At 43.8% G+C, this 25,597-nt stretch overlaps 1 long non-coding RNA gene across 1 annotated transcript; it reads right to left on the bottom strand.

Annotated features, from left to right (window-relative positions):
• Positions 1-8,981: 8,981 nt before the first annotated feature.
• On the bottom strand, positions 8,982-11,067 carry LOC140068852 (uncharacterized). Its single transcript, XR_011848589.1, has 3 exons — positions 10,968-11,067; positions 9,150-9,241; positions 8,982-9,081 (listed from the first exon to the last, which is right to left on the bottom strand). It is a non-coding gene; the product is annotated as an uncharacterized lncRNA (long non-coding RNA).
• Positions 11,068-25,597: the final 14,530 nt, after the last annotated feature.

Genomic DNA, 25,597 nt, shown 5'->3' with positions numbered 1-25,597 from the left:
TTTCAGAGACAGATGATATGCTTTACAAGTGCAGTGCTTGGGTTAGTGGTGGCCCCAAAGCTATGTGGGGTCTGCTAGGCATCAAGGTCGTCAAGGTGTCACCACACGTTGTTGCTCTCCAGGGATGCAGTCAACAGTTACCTTATTAATGAAGAAATCCAGGTACAAGGCAATACAAGAAAATCGTAGGGCTGACTTCTCCAATCTCACCCCAGCAGAAGAAGGGTTCTACGCTGAGGAAAGGCCTGGTGCCCTGGTCACAGGCTAGGAGTCAAGGGTCAATGGCAGAGTATTCCTGTCTCCGCTTCTTCTTTTGGTTGTTTAGGTAGACTGGCAGGGAACCTAGTTTGGTAGATAAAACTATCTGCAAGACACTAGGGACAGTTCTCTTTATGTACCTTCTATATCAGCACAAACGATGAAAAAGCACTTTCCCGTAGACTTACATTGAGTCCCCATAATATTCTATGGTAGAAAGGTTCTAAAGTAGTTTCCAGACACTGTCATTCTAAGGGTACGGTCACATGCTGTGCTAGCGTTGTGATTACAAGCATAGTGTGCCTCGGACCGAACATATTTGCATTGAAACGCATGCAATCTGTAAACAATCACATGCATTTCCCTGGAAAAGCTAACTAGATTGGGACGAGCCATGGCCCACTGCGCTTGGAGCGCTAGCACTGCAAGTGCAGTGTGTGACCGCACCCTACAGGTCAAGCTGTCTGCGTTTCTGGTAAACAAGTCTCCTGTGTAAAAAAAAAAAAAAAAATTAAATTCTACTATGGCTGTGGAAAATTACTGGTTTCTCTTTAATTAGAGTCAAAAATTTATTTCAATGTTCATTAATCCATTTTACTAGTCTATACAAATTAACGTAGATACAGTAGGGGGCATGGACACTATGTACCACCGCTAGATAAAATAGATTGTTCCCAAAATTCAAATAACTCCACAAAAAAAGAGGAAAAAATCTAGAAAGTATGAAATTATTATTATTATTATTATTAGAATGATTTAAAACAAATCCATTTAAAAAGACAATATACAGAAAAAGTCCACCAATGTTCAAATAATTGAATATACATAATAAATAGATCAGTCAGTACATTGACACCACGCTGGAGAGGAGGAGTAGGTGGCCCCTCCATAGAAAACAGCAGTAGATGGCCGCACACACGGGGAAAGAGAGAGCATCCTCTTTTTTCCTGGTGTACAGCGCAGAATGGTGCCACACGTGGCAATGTACCACCGCCATTGTCATCTATGGGGAGTCGAGGTATTTGCTTACAAACAAGTATTGCACATTACCCAGAGGAATAAGAGAAGACAGGGGACACATACACAAGTATGTACAGACCAAGGGTCGACCCCCACCCTGACACATATTTTGCCTTGCTTCATCAGGGGTATACTGAAGAAAGACTCCTGGGAGTTAAATACCCCTTGGCAACCTGCCCCTAAAGTTAACCCCTTAAGGACGCTGTGAGTTTTAACATTAAGGCTCAGCCCATGTTTTTGAAATCTGAATAGTGTCTCTGTGTTGTAATAAATTTTTAACACTAACTTGGCGCACCTGATTATAAGGACGAATGACCAGCAGGTGGCAGACCTGTGCACAGTTCAAGGCAGCTTTTGTCTAAGTATGGATCATATATAAGGCGCACTGGAGTATAAGGTGCACCTTTGATTTCTGAGAGAATCAAAGGATTTTTCGTGTGCCTTATAGTCAAAAAAAATTCGGTAAGTAAAATTTTGGTGATTAGTCTGGGTTTTTTGGGTAAAAATTCAACAACTTAGGAAAAATGTGAAAAAATTACAGTGGACACATTTTAACCCTTTCAGGGCCTGGCCCTTTTTTGTTTTTTCATTTTCATTTTTTACTCCCCATGATCAAAAATCCATAACTTTTTTTATTTTTCCATGTACAGAGCTGTGTGGCGGCTTATTTTCTGCGTAACAAATTGCACTTCATAGAGATGGTATTAAATATTCCAGGCCGTGTACTAGGAAGCGGGAAAAAAAATTCCAAATGCAGTGAAATTGGTAAAAAAACGCATTTGTGCCGTCTTCTTGTGGGCTTGGATCTTACGGATTTCACTGTGCGCCCCAAATGACATGTCTACTTTATTGTTTGGGTCTGCGATTACGGGGATACCAAATTTATATAGGTTTTATAATGTTTTCATACATTTAAAAAAAATTAAAACCTCCTGTACAAAATTTTTTTGGGGGATTTTGCCATCTTCTGGCGCTAATAACTTTTTTATACTTTGGTTTACAGAGCTGTGGGTGGTGTAGTTTTTTGCGGATTTTGATGACGTTTACAATGTTATCAATTTTAGGACTGTTCGACCTTGTGATCACTTTTTATAGAATTTTTTTATTTTTTTAAATGACAAAAAAAGTGCCATTTTCGGCTTTGGGTGCGATTTTCCGTTACGGGATTAAACGCAGTGAAAAACCGTTATCATATTTTGATAGATCGGACATTTTTGGACGCGGGGATACCTAATGTGTTTATGATTTTTACTGTTTATTTATATTTATATCAGTTCTAAGGAAAGGGGGGTGATTTGAGTTTTTAGGGTTTTTTATTATAATTTTTTTTTTAAACTTTTTTTTTATTTTTAGTATTTTTCAGACTCCCTAGGGTACTTTAACCCGTAGGTTATCTGTAAGATCCTATCATATACTGCCATACTACAGTATGGCAGTATATGTGTATTTTACTACTCATACATTACAATGTGCTGATAGCACATTGTAATGCATGGGTTAACCCGAAGTAGCCTCGAGACCCGAGGTTACCATGGCGACGGATCACCTCTCCCCGATGACGTCACGGGGAGCAGCGATCCTCGAAAAGATGGCGGCGCCCATGCGCCGCAATCCTTTTGAAGCCGCTGGCACCGATCGCGGGTGTTACCGGTAAGCCTTTGCTGCAATATGCAGCAAAGACTTACCGGCTATGGAGAGGGCTCAGCGCGTGAGCCCTCTCCATGCACCCGCGGCCGACCCGTGACGTGCTATTACGTCACGGGTCGTGAACGGGTTAAAAACAAGACTCCTTAAGGATTGCAGTAACACTATATTTGGGGGAGAAATCCCCCGTTGTTTAACCTTTATTAGCTTTTATGGGAGGGGGGGGGGAGGGTTAACGACAAAGTAACTTAAATCTAGTCTCAGCATCCTATAAGGAAAAACACATATTAAGGTTCTGAATTTGTCTGGAGATTAATTTTTACATAAGGTTGTATCCAATCAAAGTACATTGCACAAATTATTATTGTCTTGTGATGTATGTAATGCATCCTGATACCAATCTCTGAGCATAAAAGATGAAATTTATTATTATGAAAGCGATTCTTATGCGACAATCTTGTATCTACTTATATACAATTAAATTGCTACGAAGGGCCAGTATCTATCAGAACTTAATAAGTCTCTTTATTCTAACATCTGTTTGTGTTTAAATACATTTTTAAGACCTGAGTGAAGTTGGCCCCCCCACCTTGTTCAAATCAAACAAAATTGGTGTCAAACGTTTGTGCTACGTTTGTGCTGGTTTGTGCAGCAGAAATTTTCGTTTGTGCCGCTATCGTTTTTAAGATTTTAATGAAAGTTTCCAGAGGTCATCAGAGGTCAACCAGCCCCCCCACGTTGCCCAAATCAAACAAAACTGGGACCGAACAATTCTGCTACGTTTGTGCTGCACAAATTTTTGTTTGTGCTGCTTTTGTTTTGAATATATGAAAAAAAAATGAAAGTTCAAAAGTTCAAGCAGCCCCCCCACATTAACGGAATCAAACAAAACTGGTGTCAAACTTTAGTGCTACGTTTGTGCTGGTTTGTGCAGCAAAAATTTTTGTTTTTGCTGCTATAATTTTTAAGGTATGTTCAGGTGTTTGAGGTGTTTAGGATGAACTGGTAAAAAACAAACTTAGTGACACTTCCCTGGTTTGATCACCAGGGGGAGCTAGCAAACACATTGTACTTTGGAAGAAATGAACTCTGATGACCTCTGCAAAAAAGTATGAATATATTAAAAATGATAGCAGCACAAACGAACCTTTTAGAGACCGAGTGCCCAAACTACAACAAAGACCCGCTTATTTATCGCAAAGTGCCAACACAGAAATTTAATTTGTGATTTATACTCTCACAGTTTTCATTTATACCAGCACCCTGAGGACACCAATAAAGCAGAAAATAGTCCCAGGTACAGCTGTCACTTTAAAATAGCTCTGTGCACATCAAGTCCTGGGCTGTCTGGGACTGCAGGAAGATACCTGGAGTCATCTCTGGTGATGTCCTGAGTGCCCACAGAAAGGGCTCTGAGTGCCACCTCTGGCACCAGTGCCATAGGTTAGCCATCACTGCTATAGGGGATATGTGAGTGTTTTATTCCATCATTAGAGTGGCTAAGTAGTAGCACAGACACAATACGGAATATAATCAGCGCAGTCGCACTTAAGTCAGTCGCTATCATGATCGGCCATTGACTCTCATGAGCAGAGATTGAGCAGTGTCAGCGCAGCCGCAGTTTGGCTAATCTCTGCGAGCATATGTAACTTTGCCCGCATGCGTGTCGCATAGGAAATAAGGTGAGTATATCTGTACCAATGATGGGTCTTTCCTGGTACTTTCTTGGTCCACCTGATTGGGCTTTGATATTTGGGCCATTCTTGTTGGTCGACATGATAACGGCGAACAATGTGATGTCACAAACAGATGCTTTATAAATCGGTGTTACACCAGAAACGCTCACATCCGGTAGGCGAGGCTACAGTGATGCTTAATTTTTTTTTTCTTTTTAATTATTTGGCAGTCCTAGTGTATGATGTATAAATCGTTGAAATGAAGGAATATTGTATGATGCTCTTAGGGAAGTAACTAACCGTGAATATAGTGCCACTTAGTGCAAATAAGGTAAAAAGTGCATGAGGCAAAAAAAAACAAACCGCAAGACAGTAATTAGTAAAACATAGGAAAATACATACCGTAGTAGAAATAACTGCTGAACTTAATGTAAGACTGTAAGCTTATACAAATGACCAACTGCAGTAAGAGGGGGAAAAAGGTTTCCTATTCATAGAAAAGTGTTAGTGAAATATACAGATGGTCCCCTACTTTAGAACAAACTGAAGAATTGGGCAACGCTGTATTCTATACACAGTCAAGCGCAGTTATATACTTATTGAGTAATCGACACAAATCAAAGAAATGTATCAAATTGTATGCTAGTGTTGCCATATCTGAACACTAGCAACCTCGGATGGCTGTATATAATATAGGAGTCATCCCTACAAATACACCTCAATTTCCCCCTGACATCACACTGTGTGAAACAATAAACGACAAGCAACTTGTACTGTAGATTTTTTAATAGTCTGTTAGTTCACTGATAGGAAGGTACTCTTTATTTTAACAGTATTTAGAATAAATGTTATTGTGAAGGAAACCGTGACGTTTCGGACCCCTGAAGGGTATGCAAGGTCAATTATCCTAGAACGCACGTGTTCTAAAAGGCGCAGGAAGTGATTTTAGAGTTGTCCACACAACCTACGGATATAGCACAACAATAAATCCCAATCCTGAATGGCTATAACATTTCTTTCCCTAGCCTCAGTGAAACAGAACCTTATCAACCCGAGCTGTTCTCCTTTAATATAAGCCTGGTCCGAAATGGGATTATAAAGGGTGAGGAACCAACCCGGTAGAAATAACCGAGACACAGGCGTGGGGATTCGTATGTTAGTTACTTGTGTTTGTGGGCCTAATGGAAACTGATAGGCCTCCTTCCTGTACTTGATGGTAAATGTTTTCTCAGAAGAAATACAAGGTCGTTAGGGGCCTTTGGAATATATTAGGTGTGGGCACACCCCCTGGAGGGTTCATAGGACCCTCCTACTTGGTATTAAATTCAGAACCTTGAAGCAGTCATAGCTTCTCAAGGGGAAGTCATTGGATCCGGGAGAGTTCCTGGATCGCATTGATACCAAACCTGACCCATTTGCTATGGTCCCATCCCAAGATATTTATATCTCGGTGTCCAAGCTTGCTATAACCAACAGATTTTATAACCCTTTGTCTTTTGATTTAAGGGATATTGATGGGGGATTCACAGGTGACTTGATGAACAGGACAATACCTGGCATGTGAATCTCCTTTGTTTATCACAGTTATGTTTTGAGACAAAGGGTTTCAAGTGTGGTCCGTCAACTGGACCTTTTTTGTATATAACAGGGGTCAGGAACCTTTTTGGCTGAGATACCGTATATACTTGTGTATAAGCCGAGTTTTTCAGCTGGGCCGGCTGTATACTACTGGAGGCAGACTGGCTATATACTACTGGAGACTTGCTGTCAATATACTGAGGGGGTCTGTGATCAATGCATTTCCCACCCTCGGCTTATACTCGAGTCAATAGGTTTTCCCAGTTTTTGGTGGTAAAATTGGGGGGGGGGTCTCGGCTTATACTCGGGTCAGCTTATACTCGAGTATATACGGTAGGTGGTCACAGCTTTTCCCCTTTAGTAGATAGGTAGCCCCAGAACATATTTAGCCACAGCACATGCCCCCAGTTCTTTATTCACCCAGTTTTGTATGCCAAAACACTGGTGTTTTTTGTTTTCTTGGATTTTCCTCAGCGGTAAGGGTGCATTCACATGTGATGTTTTGGATCAAAATGGGTGCGTCCAGACACTTGTCAGAACGCATGTGTTTTTAAATGTTACAATGCGTTTAGCTACTCCATAAGCGTTTTTCCTGATTGCTAAAAGTTTTTTCATTGCTGTATCCAAAATGCCATGTGCGAACACACCCCAAGGGTGCTGCCACAAGTTGTGTTCTTGGACCGTTTTATTTTATTTTTTTAAACATTTTATTTGTTTTTTCAGAAATAAACATGAACATGTATATCAACATATTTTGCTTGGTTCATTAACTGTTTTACAGACATTTTAGTTACAATGCAGTTTCTGATAAGGCAAATAAGGATAAATACAGAAATTTACTTGTAATATCATCAACTAATGTGAGAATATTATGCATATTGAAACCATTTTATAAGCCATCAATCAAAGACTTGATCTTATACTTCACCAAGTGACAAGATTGCTTTCTAATTACTGATCAATGTCAACTGGTGTCATGACTTTTTGCACCTCTCTTCATTCATGTTTAATACTTTTCCCTGTGTTATTCCTCATTATTACACATAATTCATAGACATCTCCGGTTTGATTATTTTTTTCACATGCAACATGTGAAAAAGCAAAAAATGACCAAAACGCAGGCAAAAACATGACACGATCCACAACGAAAGTGTGAAAGAGGCCTTAGATATTGCAATTTTCATTGGCTTAGAAGTGACTTGAATAAACACATCTGAATAGACTTTTTGAATTTTTTATGAAAATGAAAAATAGGATACACATATATACTGTATATACTACATCTAATAATGTCCAGCTATTCACGTATTAGATACATTGCGCTGAATTTCAGTGACTTGTGAGGTCTCCACGTTGGCCAAGATACAGATAAGGCCCGTTCCACACTTACGAGTGTGATGCGATGAACTCGCATCACACTTGCAACGCATGCTGCCGGGAACGCACGGCCCAAACGCTGCACCGCGGGAGTGAACTCAGCATGTCAGTTCACTCCCGGTGTGCAGCTTTCGGGCCGTGAGTTCCCGGAAGCATGCGTTGCGAGTGGGATGCGAGTTCATCGCATCACACTCGCAAGTGTGGAACGGGCCTAAGGCTCTGCATTGATTCTGTGGCGGCCTCCTCCATTCACTGTTGAGTTTTGCGGATCCGGAGGCGTTGAACCACCAGGCAGCCCGGTAACGTCCACTACAGCTGATGTATGCAATATCCCCAAATATACACTGTGGGTGGCAGCCATCATTGGGCTTATCTGGAGCACTGAAATTACTACCATGGTTACTTCCGGGGATTTCTATATTTTCGGCAAAGGCGTCGCCTACATTGTGAGGATAAGTTTAGGGATTCTGTACACCTACATCTTTCCAATGTACCTTCAATTAGAGAACTTATCATAGCCACCTACCCGCTGTCCCAGAGTAAGTCCCAGCTGAGAGTATATAAACTTTACTTGCATCCCCAATACTGAAAGGGTTGTACTCCGCAAAGGCCTCGTAATCAGCAAAGTCCCCAATACGGATATGTAGATTGGCGGGCCGACGTTTCTGCTGCGTAAGCAAAAACATTCAGTATTTCAGCTCGAGCCAGTGTTCACCTATAGAGACATATAAAATATAATATATTATATATATATATATATATATATATATATATATATATATATATATATCAGAGATTTATAACAGCTATGATAGGGTTTAAAGGGAACCTGTCAGCAGGAATGTGATTTTTAGCTGGTGTCAGGTTCCGATAGCTTGTGTTATGCTGATTTTAAAAATACCATTGTCAGGATTCTGAATCATTTCAGTACTTTATAATTGTTTATTTCACATTATGTGGCTCTCTGCTGGCAGTGTGTGAGGAGTCTCTGCGGAGGGGATGGCTGCAGCCTGTGTGTGCATGTTTCTCCTCATGTATTCTTCCTCTCCTCCTCAACCATTCCCCTTCCACCCCTGCCTGCTCTATGCACATGGCAGGAAGAGAGCAGAGGTGAAGGGGCTGGATGAGGGTGTAGAATAGGAGATTGAGACACAGGCTGCCACTGTCCCTCCCCAGAACTCACCACACACTGCTGGCAGGGAGCCAGGTAATGTGAAGTAAACTTATATAAAGTACTGAAATTATTCAGAATGCTGACAAAGGCATTTATAGAATCAGCATAACAGAGGCTATAGAAAAGTGTCACCAGCTAAAAATGACATTCCTGGTGCCAGGTTCCCTTTAGGGGTTCCTTATTCCACTGGTCAAGGAGAGCAAAACACAATCACGAGGCAGAGTGACAAGACATGGAAATACTATGAAATGGCTTTGGAAATCTTAAAGGTACTCAGACAAAGGATAATCCATCGTCTCCGTTGTGTTTTTGTATTAATGTCCAACCTCCTTTCTTTGATATTTCACAGAAAACCTAAAAGAGAAGATATAAAACAAATATTGAAAAAGCTCTTTATTTTTGAAATTTAATTAGATTTTTACCTTGAATGTCCTGTTAGCTCCGTTTGGCAATATCGTGTAGATATCACTGGAAGAATTTTTGTTCCTTGTCCAGATCTCTGAGCAATCACGTGCTGTAAATTTAGAAATATAACAACAATGGTAAACACTAAGATGTCTAGTCTAAACTTTCCCTCCAGATTAGATGCCTTAGAATGTGGTGGAAAAATTGCATTTAATTTTGACATAGGGATATTTTTTGTTTGGCTTAAGCCAGACCCTTTTTAATGAATACACGCCTCTTTTTCCATATAAAATGTAAAACTTTTAATAATGTTTTTATTACATTTTAAAATAGCAATTAAAAAAAAATTAAAGGTGGATAGAGAAGTAGTGAGATAACAGTAAAGAAAAAAAGCCAAAAAATACTAGTGGCCATATAGCTTTATTTTTTTTTTCAGTTGTATTTGTGACTTGTTTGGGCACATTGATGGATTTGTGCAAAAATTTGCAACTTGTCCCCCACCCAGAAAAGTTTGCAGAGTCTGATTTAATTTTTGAATCACTAATTTTGGCAACTTGGCTGCAATAAAAACTACTCTCTCTCTCTGGTGTAGGAAAAAGATTACAAAAATTTGCAGTTTTTGGGCAACTTAAAACCAAAATTAACAAAAAAATTACTCATATCCCAGAACTATCACTCCCTGGGATAAATCAAGCAAGCCCGCCCCCCCCCCCCCCCCCGTCAAAAAAAAAAAAAAAAACTTCCATAGTACAGTTAATGCCCCCCACTGAGTTAAAAACAAATTTTAAAAAAATCCTCTATATCAACTTAAAGGGAACCTGTCACCAGGAGACCCATTTTTAGCACTCCCCCAGTCCTCACAGAGCATAGTACATACACTGCCAAAGTGTTTTTGTATTAAAAATAGGTTTTTCAGAAAAAAAGATATGTTATATTGTACCTTTCATTAGCATCTGCTGGGTGACTAGGCAGTTGCCTTTTAGGAGGGGCTGGAAAGGAGCAGTTCCCCCCCACCCTTGGGGAACAGCTTCTCCATGTGACCTTTTCAAATATATGAAAACTTAGCGACACCCCCTGCTCCTCTACAGCCAATCCTGAGTGAGGGGAGTTATTCATATATTTGAACGGAGGAAGCCTCCACATACGGGAGAGGATGCTCCGGTCATCTCGAGGTGCAATGAGGGGTATGACATGGTACATCGTACACCCATTCTCATGATCCAAGGGGGTCCCATCACTGTTGTATTTATTATTCTTATTAATTGTATCAACCATTTTCAACCGCTGCACTTAAAGGCTTCCTGACCTGTATGAATTAGGGCAAACTCACATGACCATCTTTCTTTTTAATGGACAGCTCACAGCTGCACTACGGTCTCTTGTCCACAAGTGCAGTCGGTGGAAATCGCTTGTGTGCGGAAGAAATCTCCCGACGCTATCCTCTAATCACTGGAATTAACTGACTTGTTAAGGTTGGTGTCGGGAGCACATGGTTTTCACTGTTTAATGGAATGGAATTAAACACTGTTGTGTGAGCGATCCCTTAAAGAGTAGAGCAGGTCGTAGTCAGAACCTTTTTTTACGGATCACTAGTAAATTATAGTTCTTGAGGAATCTGTGAAAAACAGAGCCCTGGTCTGGTGCAAATCGGTCATGAAGAAAACATTGACGTCCGATTTTTGCATCGTTAATGTGCAGGGAGCCTTAATGGCGACCGCTCCAAACACAATGATGTAAAACTGTTACCTTGTGATATAAACTGAAGTAAAATGAAGACAGAACCAATGAGAACAAAGATCATAGGTACAAAAACATTCCAAGATAAATGTACTTACCTGTGATAACGCTGCCACAGACCCAAGTAGGAAACATCCAAACGTTATCAAATGGAAGAAGTTCATTGTTCCTAGGATAAAACATTAAAGTATTAATAACCAACTACATCAGCTAAAATGAATATAAACAGTTATATCATGTACAATTACCACCAAAAAAGGTATAAAATGGAAAACTGATCTGTATATAAATACAGATTTCTCAATACACTGTATACTTTATATAAGGGGAATGTATCAATATCTGGCACACAGTGAGACAGCGTATGACCCAAACCCCGCCCTGCGGCACCCATCAGACCTATCAGAAGGCTCCACCTTCTCCCCCATACTGTACAACAAAAGTTCTATTCTATAATTGAAAGTCCACTCAATGTACAATAAGTAACCAAAACTCTCTATATGTAACAAATTAAAATATGTTTATATTTTAGTGACTTTCTGAGAGCATTGGTTATTTGCGACATTGTGCCTTTTTCCAGCAGTTCGCCGGAGTTCCTGGTTGTGCCTAATTTGTCTTTGTATTTATCCTACTTCCAGATGTTTGCACCTGATCTAACATTAATTTGTGCCTGAAAGGGTGCAAATAATTGCGGAAAAATATTCCAGTCCCAACCATGCTTAGGAAAAGCAACGGTAGGAGTTGCTCCAAAATTTGCGCCTTTTTTAAAAAAATTTGCACCTAAAAAGTCTGAAAAGAAAATCTGCATTTGACAAAGAGACAAAATTACAAAGACAGATGAGGGGCAAAAAATAGACTCACAAAAGGCACAAAAAGAGCAAAACCCTGTAGATTTCACTTCATGCAGTAAATAAGAAAAAAAATGGTTCTTGATAAATTCAAACCAAATAAATGAAATCGCTGTTCCCTACACTGACTCCTGTGGTTTCGATGTTGAGTGAAGATGCCATAGACTTCTCTGTCCCTCCATTATATAAGCCAGGATTGGTGGGCGGTGCCTAAGATTAACCAATCAGACAAGAGGCAAATCTGTTACGCAACACATTACAAAACCTTTGGGCATTAGATTCTCTCCAAATGTTGTGTAACCTCGATGCTGCAGGTGACAGTTAACAGAATCCAACTGGTTGGGGGGTCACAAACAGGATTTTAAAATTCAGTTCCAGTTGAAACTAAATTTTAATGGTTCTGCTCATCACTAACCACAGGTCCTCTCATCCACTCTACACCAGAGGCTCTTCCGAGTCTTGCTTTCTTTTGGCTTCTATAAGACCTCCGAAATCTGGCATGGAGAGGGTTGGGGGAATTTTGGTCCTTTATTCTGTGGATCCATTGATATTGTCAACAGGGGATGAATGTTAAACTTGTGGAGAAATAGTCGGGAAACCCGGCGGCAATGAGGTCCGCAGACCCTTAGTAGATGTTCCCCATTATGTAATCCTAGTGTCCTTATACATCCTACATACATTTATCCTTACATAAAACATATTACATCACAGATACAGTATTTTTCGGACTATAAGGCACACTGGAGTATAAGGCGCACCATCAATAAATGCCTGCTAGAATGTCTAGGTTCATATATAAGGCGCACCTGAGTATAAGGATGAATGAACAGCAGGTGGCAGCTGTTATCTGTCAGTACGGTTCATATATAAGGCGCACTGGACTATAAGGCTCACCTTTGATTTCTGAGAAAATCAAAGGATTTTTTGTGCGCCTTATAGTCTGAAAAATACGGTATGTAGGGGCCAGGTTACAGCCTGGAGAATACACTGGACCAGTATAATGCTCATCTATACTAATGGATGGGATTCCTACTGGGAAAGAATTCCTGAAAAATAGGTTTTTAGGATTATCACAGACGGGCACAGCCTGGCAGAACAGTTATAGGGTCATTGTTACATAAAAGGGACGTCTAGGGAGGATTCACATGAGGCTGATTTTTTTGACAGAGATCTCATGATGACAAAATCAAAGTTTTTGCCACCGAAAAAAAAAAACAAGTAGATTCATGGGCAACAATGCACTGCAAGAAAAGTACTTTCAAATGGAAAAAAAAAACACTTAAAAAAAAAAAAATGATAAAATTGTAAAAAAAAAAAAAAAATGAAAAATATATTTTTTTAAAACTCTGAAAGTTGTATGAACCCAAAGTGGGTCTAGAATGAACTTTGCATCGTCCGCCAAAAAAAGGCCCTTACATGGCTTTAACAACAATCCCCAATAAGTTCATTGTGCTATTCTGAAACAACAAAAATAATATATTCAGGCGGTCCCGTACTTAAGGACACCCGACTTACAGACGGACCCCTCTGCCCACTGTGACCTCTCTGAATGCTTTACTATAGTCCCAGGCTGCAATGATCAGCTGTAAGGTGTCTGTAGTGAAGCTTTATTGATAATCCTTGGTTCCATTACAACAAAAAATTTTGAAACTCTAATTTTCACTGGGGCAAAAAAATGTTTTTGTCTGGATCTACAATGATAAAATATACAGTTTCGACTTACATACAAATTCAACTTAAGTACAAACCTATGGAACCTATCTTGTGCGTAATGCCTGTATATGTAAAAAGTTACATCAGTCATAATGTACTAAATAGACAATAGTTCAAAAACATAAGATGGTATCATTTATTTAATTATAAAATGTCATACTACCCCTGGATCACTTCTTACCCCATAGATGTCAGCTGGTGTGAAACTATTATGGCATAAAGATGTTGTCAACTTAGGAACAGCATCAGCTTTTGTCTGCTGTAGCATACAGGCGAATGACATGTGGCATATTTCTATATGGGGTATTTGGTAACAAGTTTTATTGTGAAACTTAATATTTTATTATATATTTACATTCTATTAAAAAGTTAAAAAGTATTAAATGTAAAAATGTAAGGCCAAAAATCCTGGATCTCAATGAATAAAATAGTCCAGTTGCAATCCTGTATTAAATAGTAGAATGAGCTGCCAACGATAAAGCATAAAAATGATCATTGGAAATCATAATGAATATCCTATGGATGTCTGGATTTGGAATGATACTCAAAATCAGTGAAAAATAAAATTTCATGGTGATCAGTGGTAATGCATCAAGACAATGGAGGCTGAGCAGTGTGTGTGACATCCAAGGGCGGATTGGGAATTTAAAGTGGCCCCATTCTGTGGGCGGGGTCAAAACAAGTAGGCGTGGCCTTGTGATGTGGGTGGAGTTACTAAACTTCATAAAACTGTTAATAGATGGTCTAAATCAACATGTACACCGCAGAGAAAGAGACTCATACTGCCTCCTTGTAAAGGAATAAAACTTCTATTTTAAGAGCACACAACTTAATACTGCCATATATGTACACTAAAAACATAATACAATACCTTCTCCAATAAACAAGAATGTAACTGTCCCCCTATGTACAAGAATATATCTATCTACTATAATACTGCCCTCTATGTGCAAGAATATACACTCACCGGCCACTTTATTAGGTACACCATGCTAGTAACGGGTTGGACCCCCTTTTGCCTTCAGAACTGCCTCAATTCTTCATGGCATAGATTCAACAAGGTGCTGGAAGCATTCCTCAGAGATTTTGGTCCATATTGACATGATGGCATCACACAGTTGCCGCAGATTTGTCGGCTGCACATCCATGATGCGAATCTCCCGTTCCACCACATCCCAAAGATGCTCTATTGGATTGAGAGGCCATTTGAGTACAGTGAACTCATTGTCATGTTCAAGAAACCAGTCTGAGATGATTCCAGCTTTATGACATGGCGCATTATCCTGCTGAAAGTAGCAATCAGATGTTGGGTACATTGTGGTCATAAAGGGATGGACATGGTCAGCAACAATACTCAGGTAGGCTGTGGCATTGCAACGATGCTCAATTGGTACCAAGGGGCCCATAGAGTGCCAAGAAAATATACCCCACACCATGACACCACCACCACCAGCCTGAACCGTTGATACAAGGCAGGATGGATCCATGCTTTCATGTTGTTGACGCCAAATTCTGACCCTACCATCCGAATGTCGCAGCAGAAATCGAGACTCATCAGACCAGGCAACATTTTTCCATTCTTCTACTGTCCAATTTCGATGAGCTTGTGCAAATTGTAGCCTCAGTTTCCTGTTCTTAGCTGAAAGGAGTGGCACCCGGTGTGGTCTTCTGCTGCTGTAGCCCATCTGCCTCAAAGTTCGACGTACTGTGCGTTCAGAGATGCTCTTCTGCCTACCTTGGTTGTAACGGGTGGCGATTTGAGTCACTGTTGCCTTTCTATCAGCTCGAACCAGTCTGCCCATTCTCCTCTGACCTGTGGCATCAACAAGGCATTTCCGCCCACAGAACTGCCGCTCACTGGATGTTTTTTCTTTTTCGGACCATTCTCTGTAAACCCTAGAGATGGTTGTGCGTGAAAATCCCAGTAGATCAGCAGTTTCTGAAATACTCAGACCAGCCCTTCTGGCACCAACAACCATGCCACGTTCAAAGGCACTCAAATCACCTTTCTTCCCCATACTGATGCTCGGTTTGAACTGCAGGAGATTGTCTTGACCATGTCTACATGCCTAAATGCACTGAGTTGCCGCCATGTGATTGGCTGATTAGAAATTAAGTGTTAACGAGCAGTTGGACAGGTGTACCTAATAAAGTGGCCGGTGAGTGTATCTACTATAACGCTGCCCCCCCTTACGTACAAGAATATATCTACTATAATAATGCCCCCCTTATGTACAGGAATATAGCTACTATTACTAGTAGCCCCTGCCCCAGTATACAGCCAAACAGCCCATAGCCCCAGTATACAGCCAGACTGCCCCATAGCCCCAGACAGTATACAGCCAGACTGCCCCATAGCCCCAGTATACAGCCAGACTGCCCCATAGCCCCAGTATACAGCCAGACTGCCCCATAGCCCCAGTATACAGCCAGACTGCCCCATAGCCCCAGTATACAGCCAGTCACCCCTCTAGACAGCCTCCTGTGGTTTACAGCCTGCCCCCGGTATACAGCGCCACCATAGTACATAAAAATAATAACACATGAAACTCACGTCCCGTTGTGTTTAGCTCTTAGTGACACGCATATCCACCTCAAACACCGAAGTGGGACAATTTATTAGGGGTTTGATTAGAATTAGGCAGAGTCTGCAAGAAGAGTTTGAGCTATAAAATGAAATAAAGGTAAAAAAAAAAAAAAATCAGCAAAGCAGTGTGCTTTCAGTGTAGGCTACAAAATAGCCATAGGAGAACCCCAACGGCTTACTTAGGCCTACAATAGCGTTATATTTTCCTTTTTTTGGTTTGCTTGTGGCTGGGCTTGCTGGCATTAGTAGTGCAGCTAGTACCATATTGTGAGGAATTTGCTGGGAGACCTGCGACCGTTGTGTTTAGCTCTTAGTGACACACATATCCACCTCAAACACCGAAGTGGGACAATTTATTAGGGGTTTGATTAGAATTAGGCAGAGTCTGCTGATTTATTTATTTTTTTTTACCTTTATTTCATTTTATAGCTCAAACTCTTCTTGCAAAGCTGTGTGCTTTCAGTGTCAGCTACAAAATAGCCATAGGAGAACCCCAACGGCTTACTTAGGCCTACAATTGCGTTATATTTTCCTTTTTTTGGTTTGCTTGTGGCTGGGCTTGCTGGCATTAGTAGTGCAGCTAGTACCATATTGTGAGGAATTTGCTGGGAGACCTGCGACCGTTGTGTTTAGCTCTTAGTGACACGCATATCCACCTCAAACACCGAAGTGGGACAATTTATTAGGGGTTTGATTAGAATTAGGCAGAGTCTGCTGATTTATTTTTTTTTTTTTACCTTTATTTCATTTTATAGCTCAAACTCATCTTGCAAAGCACAAAATCCAGTTGTGTGCTGTCAGTGTAGGTTAGAAACTAGCCATAGCAATAGGATAGCATCGTTTTGGTTAAAAAAAAAAGAAAAAAAAAATAAACACAAAAAAAAAAAAAATTAAAAGTTTACACTTTAATTTGGAAAATGTTTATCCCGAGGGCTAGGGGTAGAGGACGAGGGCGTGGACGTGGGCGTCCAACTACTGCAGGGGTCAGAGGCCGTGGTCCTGGGCAGGGTGAGACACCACCTGCTGATGGGGGAGCAGGGGAACGCCGCAGAGCTACACTCCCTAAGTTCATCATGTCTCAAGTTACTGGGACTCGTGGTAGAGCACTGTTGAGGCCAGAACAGTGCAAAGAGGTGATGTCGTGGATTGCGGACAATGCTTCTAGCCATTTGTCCACCAGTCAGTCTTCCACGCAGTCCACCCATGTCACCGAAATCAGCACTCCTCCGGCTCCTCCACCTCAGCCTCCTTCCCCCCAGTCTGCCCCCTCCCAGCAAAATTTGGCATTTGAAGCGGCATACTCTGAGGAACTGTTTTCTGGACCCTTCCCACAGTCACAAACCACTTGTCCGGTTGCTGCTGAGCAATTTTCCGATGCCCAGGTTTTCCACCAGTCGCAGTCTGTGGGTGATGATGACATTATTGACGTAGTGGAAGAAGTGTGTAAAGAGGTGTCGGACGATGAGGAGACACGGTTGTCAGACAGTGGTGAAGTTGTTGTCAGGGCAGGAAGTCCGAGGGGGGAGCAGACTGAGGGATCGGAGGATGATGAGGTGACAGACCCAAGCTGGGTTGATAGGCCGGGTGAACACAGTGCTTCTGAGACGGAGGCGAGTCCTATAGCAGAACAGGTTGGAAGAGGCAGTGGTGGGGCCAGACGGAGAGGCAGGGCCAGAGCTGGTGCATCAGCGCCAAATGTTGCCCGTAGTCAAGCTCCCGCGGCGAGGGCTAGATTTTCAGAAGTCTGGAGGTTCTTTAAAGAAACACCGGATGACCGACGGACTGTGGTGTGCAACCTTTGCCAAACCAGGATCAGCAGGGGTTCCACCACTACTAGCTTAACTACCACCAGTATGCACAGGCATATGAATGCTAAACACCCCACTCAATGGCACCAAGCCCGTTCACCTCCGGCCGGGCACACCACTGCTCCTTCTCCTGTGTCATCTGCTAGTCAGCCCCCTGCCCAGGACCACGGCCCAAACACCTCCCGTGCGAAAACCCCATCTTCGCCTCCACGATCCTCCACAGCATCCACCAGCGTTCAGCTCTCCATACCCCAGACGCTGGAGCGCAAAAGGAAGTATAGCGCAACCCACCCACACGCCCAAGCCCTCAACGTCCACATCTCCAAGTTGCTTAGCCTGGAGATGCTGCCCTATAGGCTGGTAGAGACCGAGGCCTTTCGAAACCTCATGGCGGCGGCCGCCCCTCGGTATTCGGTCCCCAGCCGCCACTACTTTTCCCGATGTGCCGTCCCAGCCCTGCACAAGCACGTGTCAGAGAACATCATCCGTGCCCTGACCAACGCCGTTTCTGACAAGGTCCACCTGACCACGGACACGTGGACGAGTGCTGCCGGGCAGGGCCACTATATATCGCTGACGGCACATTGGGTTAACTTGGTGGAGGCTGGGACCGAGTCTGACCCTGGGGCTGCTCATATACTGCCAACGCCGAGGATTGCGGGGCCTACCTCGGTCCAGGTCTCAAAGGCCTACTATGCCTCCTCCCACCCCTCCTCCACCTCCTCCTCCTCCGAATTACCATCCGTGGGCATGGCGCTATCAGTCGTAGCTCTAGGCACAGCAGCAGTGCCATTGCTAAGCGACAGCAGGCGGTGCTCAAACTGCTGAGCCTAGGCGATAAAAGGCACACCGCCCAAGAGCTATTACAGGGCATCACGGCGCAGACTGATCTGTGGCTGGCACCGCTGAACCTGAAGCCAGGCATGGTTGTGTGTGACAACGGCCGTAACCTGGTGGCGGCTCTGCAACTCGGCAGACTGACACATGTGCCATGCCTGGCCCATGTGTTAAATCTCATAGTTCAGCGTTTCCTCAAGACATACCCCAATCTGTCTGATTTGCTCACAAAGGTGCGCCGCATCTGTGCGCATTTCAGGAAGTCCAGCACAGATGCTGCCACTCTCAGGGCAGCGCAGCGCCGCCTCCAACTGCCCGCTCACCGACTGTTGTGCGACGTGCCCACGAGGTGGAATTCAACATTAACCATGTTATCCAGAGTTTACCAGCAGCGCAGAGCGATTGTAGACTGCCAGATGTCAACTTCCACCAGAACTGGTAGTCAGGTCAGTCAGCTTCCTCAAGTCTACAATGAGGAGTGGACGTGGATGTCTGATATCTGTCTGGTGCTGAGTAACTTTGAGGAGTCAACACAGATGGTCAGTGGCGATGCCGCCATCATCAGCCTCACCATCCCGCTGCTTGGCCTGTTGAAAAACTCTCTGGTCAGCATGAAGTCGGAAGCTTTGCGCTCGTCACAAGAGACGGGGGAAGAAGATTCCCTTGTTGATAGCCAAAGCACCCTTAGGTCTGTTTCTCAGCGCATATCGGAGGAGGTGGAGGAGGATGAGGAGGAAGAGGAGGAGAATGTTGGCGAGACAGAAGAGGGGACCATTGTTCAGTCCTTCACTGTTCAGCGTGTATGGGCAGAAGAAGAGGAGTTGGAGGAGGAGGAGGAAATGGGCAGTCAGGCCAGTGAGGGGAGTGAATTTTTGCGCGTTGTGACTCTGGCGCATATGGCAGATTTCATGCTAGGCTGCCTATCCCGTGACCCTCGCGTTCAAAGAATTTATTCCAGCACCGATTACTGGGTATTCACTCTCCTGGACCCACGGTACAAGCAAAATCTTTCCACTCTCATCCCTGGAGAGGAAAGGAGTGTGAGAATGCATGAATACCAGCAGGCCCTGGTGCACAAGCTGAAACAGTATTTCCCTTCTGACAGCGCTAGCGGCAGAGGGCGTACTTCTGCGGGACAAGTAGCGAGGGAGAGTAGGCGAGCAGGCAGCTTGTCCAGCACTGGCAGGGGTACGCTTTACAAGGCCTTTGCCAGTTTTATGTCACCCCAGCAAGACACTGCCACCTGTCCCCAGTCTCGGCAGAGTAGGGCTGATCTTTACAGAAAGATGGTGAGGGAGTACGTAGCTGACCATACCATCGTCCTAAATGATCACACAGCTCCCTACAACTACTGGGTTTCAAAGCTGGACATGTGGCACGAACTGGCGCTGTACGCCTTGGAGGTTCTTGCCTGCCCTGCCGCTAGCGTGTTGTCCGAGCGGGTTTTCAGTGCAGCTGGTGGCATCATCACCGATAAGCGTACACGCCTGTCGACTGACAGGCTGACGCTTATCAAGATGAATAAAGCCTGGATTTCTCCGCATTTTCATTCTCCAACAGGTGAAAGAAGCTCAACCTGAATAATGTATGCACTCCTCCTCCTCATTGTTCTCCTTCTCCTCCTCTTTGTACACTAAAGCATAGGAAACTGGCTATTTTTTGCCAGGGCCAACTGGCTCTAGCTATAGTACTCTATGTATTTAATTTTTCTGGTGGACCACCTACCTGCTCCTCTGGTTTGAAAACTTTTTTGGACTGCCACATACAGGCACTCAATTTATTCAATTTTTCTGGAGGACCACCTACCTGCTCCTCTGATTTGAAAACTTTTTTGGACTGCCACATACAGGCACTATCCAAATTAAATTGTCTCCATAGCAGCCTCCACATGTCGTCTTTTTAGCTGGCTCCACACGTTGTCTCCATTGCTACCTCCACACGTCATCGCCATAGCTGCCTCCAAAAGTCGTCCATATAGCTGCCTCCATACATGGTCTCCTTATCAAACGAACTGTGTCAGGCAGAATTTTGGGTTGTTTTCATGGATTCCACATCAAACTTGTTAACTTTGTCGCCACCCTGCTGTGTAATCCACAAAATATACTGGCAAACTTTTATCATTTACCAATATTATTTCAGCGCTTCTTGCGCATCTGTTTACATTCCCCTCACCCGCCATATCCTAAACTTATAAGAACGCTACTACACTTGATCTTATACAAAAGGTTCTTAGAAGTGCGGTTTGGGGAGTAGCCTAGAGACAGGGGCTTGGATTGGCGAAAGCTCGCCTGGCAGCGGAGCGCCAGCTCCATCTCAAGATCCAACTAACATAGTTTTAACTGCAGCACCTTTAATCTACTACTAGTTCACTGCCTCCATACATCGTCCCCTTATCAAACGAGCTGTGTCAGGCAGAATTTTCAGGTGTTTCACCAGATACATAGTGGAACGCGGCCCATCTGTCGCCGCCATGCTGGAGACCTGAAGTTGCAATCATAGCAGCGCAATATGGATGCCCCATACTGTCGCTCTTAATCATGGAACCATTTCCGTAAAAACAATTAAAAATAGAACCACTATGCTATTCCATTATTCCTAGGTGAAATATTCAAACGACCCGGCCTGATTTGAAAATTATAATTTTTTCAAAGTAAACGCTTCTGGCCCCCAGGCCCATTTTGGGTGGGGAGGAGCCGAGAGACAGGGGCTTGGACAGGCAAAAGCTCGCCTGGCAGTGGACCGCCAGCTCCATCCCAATATTAGGCAGCCTCAGAGGCATCCATGGATGCTGCCCCTGCTGTTTCCTGTCCATTTTGCCTCCACGATCCTCCACAGCGTCCACCAATGTCTCATTTCAACTCTCTATACCCCAGACGCTGGAGCACGAGAGAATATGCAGCACATCATCCCCTTATCAAACGAGCTGTGTTAGGCAGAATTTTCTGGTGTTTCACCAGATACATAGTGGAACTCGGCCCATCTGTCGCCGCCATGCTGGAGACCTGAAGTTGCAATCATAGCAGCGCAATATGAATGCCCCATACTGTCGCTCTTAATCATGGAAGTCGTCTCCATGGCTGCCTCCACATGTTGTCCCCTTATCAAAAGAGCTGTGTCAGGCTCATTTTTAGGGTGTTTCACCAGATACGTTATGGAACTTGGTCACTATGTCGCTACCATGCTGTGTTATCGACTAAATATACCATCAACCTTTTGTTCACATAGGAAATCATTTCACCTCCTTTGGTGAAACCTGAGTCCATTTAGGGTATGTCGCCATGAGACTCTCTAGCCTGCCACTGCTGCCGCTGCCTCTGCATGCCGTCCCCTATAGTGTCAGGGTCAATTATTGCATGTTTTAGATGCTATCTAGCCTCATTCGGTCACTCTGTCATGGCCATGCTGTTGCCCATAATTTTGGCATAATGGTGCGATTAAGCAGCCTCAGAGGCATCCATGCATGCTGCACCTGCTGTTTCCTGTCCATTTCCGTGGTGTTTCCATCCTTTTCTGAGGTTCCCAGGTGTTTGGCCAAGCTTCCCTGTGCAGAGACTTGGTCCCCTTGAAAAATGCTCGAGTCTCCCATTGACTTCAATGGGGCTCGTTATTCGAGACGAGCACTCGACCATCGGGAAAAGTTTGTCTCGAATAACGAGTACCCGAGCATTTTAGTGCTCGCTCATCTCTAATTATAACCATTAACCCCTTACCGACATGTGACGTAATAGTACGTCACATGTCGGATCCCGGTACATGGAGAGGGCTCGCGGGCCGAGCCCTCTCCATAGCCGGTAAGTCTTTGCTGCATATTGCAGCAAAGGCTTACCAGTAACACCCGCGATCGGTGCCGGCATGGATCGCGGGTGTTTTACCGCTGATTGCCGCCGGCAAAGGTGGCGACGCGCATGCGCCGCCATCTTTCCGTGGATCGTCGCTCCCCGTGACGTCATCGGGGAGCGGCGATCCGTCACCATGGTAACTTCGGGTCTCACGAAGACCCGAAGCTACTTCGGGTTAACCCATTCATTACCATGTGCTGTCAGCACATGGTAATGTATGAGTAGTAAAATCCCCATATACTGCCATACTGTAGTATGGCAGTATATGATAGGATCGATCAGACAACCTAGGGTTAAAGTACCCTAGGGAGTCTGAAAAATACTAAAAATAAAAAAAAAGTTAAAATAAAAAAATTATAATAAAAAAAAACTAAAAATTCAAATCACCCCCCTTTCCCTAGAATTGATATAAATATAAATAAACAGTAAAAATCATAAACACATTAGGTATTGCCACGTCCGAAAATGCCCGATCTATCAAAATATGATAACGGTTTTTCACTGCGTTTAACCCCGTAACGGAAAATTGCGCCCAAAGTCGAAAATGGCACTTTTTTGCCATTTAAAATTTTTTTTAAATTATCTAAAAAGTGATCAAAAGGTCGTACAGTCCTAAAAATGATAACATTGTAAACGTCATCAAAATCCACAAAAAACGACACCACCCACAGCTCCATACACCAAAGTATGAAAAAGTTATTAGCCCCAGAACATGGCAAAATCCCCCCAAAAAATTTTGTACAGGAGGTTTTAATTTTTTTAAATGTATGAAAACATTATAAAACCTATACATATTTGGTATCCCCGTAATCGTACCGACCCAAAGAATAAAGTAGACATGTCATTTGGGGTGCACAGTGAAATCCGTAAAATCCAAGCCCACAAGATTACGGCACAACTGCGGGTTTTTACCAATTTCACTGCATTTGGAATTTTTTTCCCGCTTCCCGGTACACAGCATGAAATATTAAATACCACCATTTGGAAGTGTAATTTGTTACGCAGAAAATAAGCCATCACACAGCTCTGTACATGGAAAAATAAAAAAGTTACAGATTTTTGAATGTGGGGAGTGAAAAATGAAAACGCAAAATCGAAAAAGGGCCACGACAGGAAGGGGTTAATGAACCAAGGCCCAGCAGCTAGAAGATGCTAGCAGCGATCTCACGTGCCGGTGATGTGTGGTAGATACACACCACAGCCTCAGCTATTACTCCTGTAAGGGCAGGATAGCTGTACAGGCTCTTACCTGGGTTGCGGCCTATGCAGGAGGCGATCCAGGCGTCCAATTGTGAGGCACGCAGAGTTGATGAACCGAGGCCCAGGAGATGCATGAGCAATCTCACGTGTCAGTGATGTGTGGTAGATACTCAACACAGTCTGTATTATTACCCCCGTAAGGACAGGATAGCTGTACAGGCTCTTACCTGGGCTGCAATATAGGCGTCCAATGGGAAGGCACGTAGGGTTCATGAATCACAAGGCCCAACAGGTAGGAGATGAAGGAGCAATCTCATGTGGTGGGTACTTGGTGGCTGATACACACCACAGCCTCAGCCATTACCCCTGTAAAGACAGGATAGCTGTACAGGCTCCTCAAGGCCAGAGACCAGCAGTGGTATGGTATACAGCCTGGGCTGCGGCCTATGCAGAAGGCCATCCAGGCATCTGATGGTGAGGCACGCAGGGTTGATGAACCACAAGGCCCAACAGGTAGGAGATGAAGGAGCAATCTCATGTGCCGGGTACATGGTGGCCAATCTACACCACAGCCTCAGCTATTACCCCTGTAAAGACAGGATAGCTGTACAGGCTCCTCCAGGCCAGAGACCAGCAGTGGTATGGTATACAGCCTGAGCTGCGGCCTATGCAGGAGGGGATCCAGGCATCTGCTGGTGAGGCACGCAGGGTTGATGAACCACAAGGCCCAGCAGGTAGGAGATGCAGGAGCGATCTCATCTGCCGGTGGCTGATACACACCACAGCCTCAGCTATTGCCCCTGTAAAAACAGAATAGCTGTACAGGCTCCTCCGGGACAAGGAACCGCATGCAATGGTATACAGCCCGGGGCGGTCCATCCAAGTGTTCTGTGTAAAGACACAGAGGACCTGTAAAACTTATTATGTGGATATTTTTTTTTTCCTTTTTTCTGTGTAGACACACAGGCCCTGAACTCTTCTGTAATACCTAAGAGAAAAAGAAATACAAGGGTTGTGTGTGCGCTCCGGCCTTATATAGGGGGAGTCAGCCAAGACACTTATTGTAAATTGTGGCGTTACTACCACCGTAGCAGTGATGCTAATGGCCAGCCCAGGACCCACAGCTGAACCATAAATTATGCACGCCGTGTACCTAGTAGGGCTTTGCCCCATTGACCATAGCTGCCGCAGCCGCAATGCTGAGGGGGCGCCAGGCCCAGGAAGCTCGGTTGAGTCCCTCTATGTCCCTGCTGCTGTTGCTGTCCCTAAGCCTGCCTCACCTGGCCAATCCACCTGTGTGTCCAGGCAGCGGGCCGTCCTAGCTTCTTCCTGCATGAAGACACGTGACGTCACATGACACATCCCGGCCAGAGGAGTGGAGGTTCAGGACGCCTTCTCACAAAGGATACATCTTCTGGCCTAGGGCCAGGAGAATCCTCAAGCCAGCCTATCATGTTCATTCTTTATGGCCACAATTTTGTCCAGGAGGATTGCAGAACTCCAAGCACTGTCCTTCAAGGATTCCCAACTTTCTGCCAAAAAGCATCATGTCACTTTCGTGTGCAGCCTACAACCAACGATTTTTACAGTCTTCGGAACCATTCTTTCAAACAATACAATTTCAAAGAACTTTAAAAAGGGGCAAATTGTCCACTTGGATCATTGACTCCATGAGATGCTGTTGAGTCTCTCCGGTCATGAAGCTCCAGACCAGCTGAGAGACAACTCTACATCAGCTTCTTTAGCTGAGCTGTGTCACGTCTATCAGTTCTACAGAGCAGCCACGTGGTCCTCTCCATCCTCGTCTATAAATCTATACAGGATGGACTTCTCTGCCTCCTAAGGTTTTAGCCTTACACAAGGTGGTACTGCAACAGGCGACTAAGATCCCTCGCC

The sequence above is a fragment of the Engystomops pustulosus genome, chromosome 7 (genome assembly GCF_040894005.1).
Source record: "Engystomops pustulosus chromosome 7, aEngPut4.maternal, whole genome shotgun sequence".
Taxonomy (NCBI): domain Eukaryota; kingdom Metazoa; phylum Chordata; class Amphibia; order Anura; family Leptodactylidae; genus Engystomops; species Engystomops pustulosus.
Note: the sequence above shows the minus strand (reverse complement) of the source record. Positions and strands in the feature narration are given on the sequence as shown.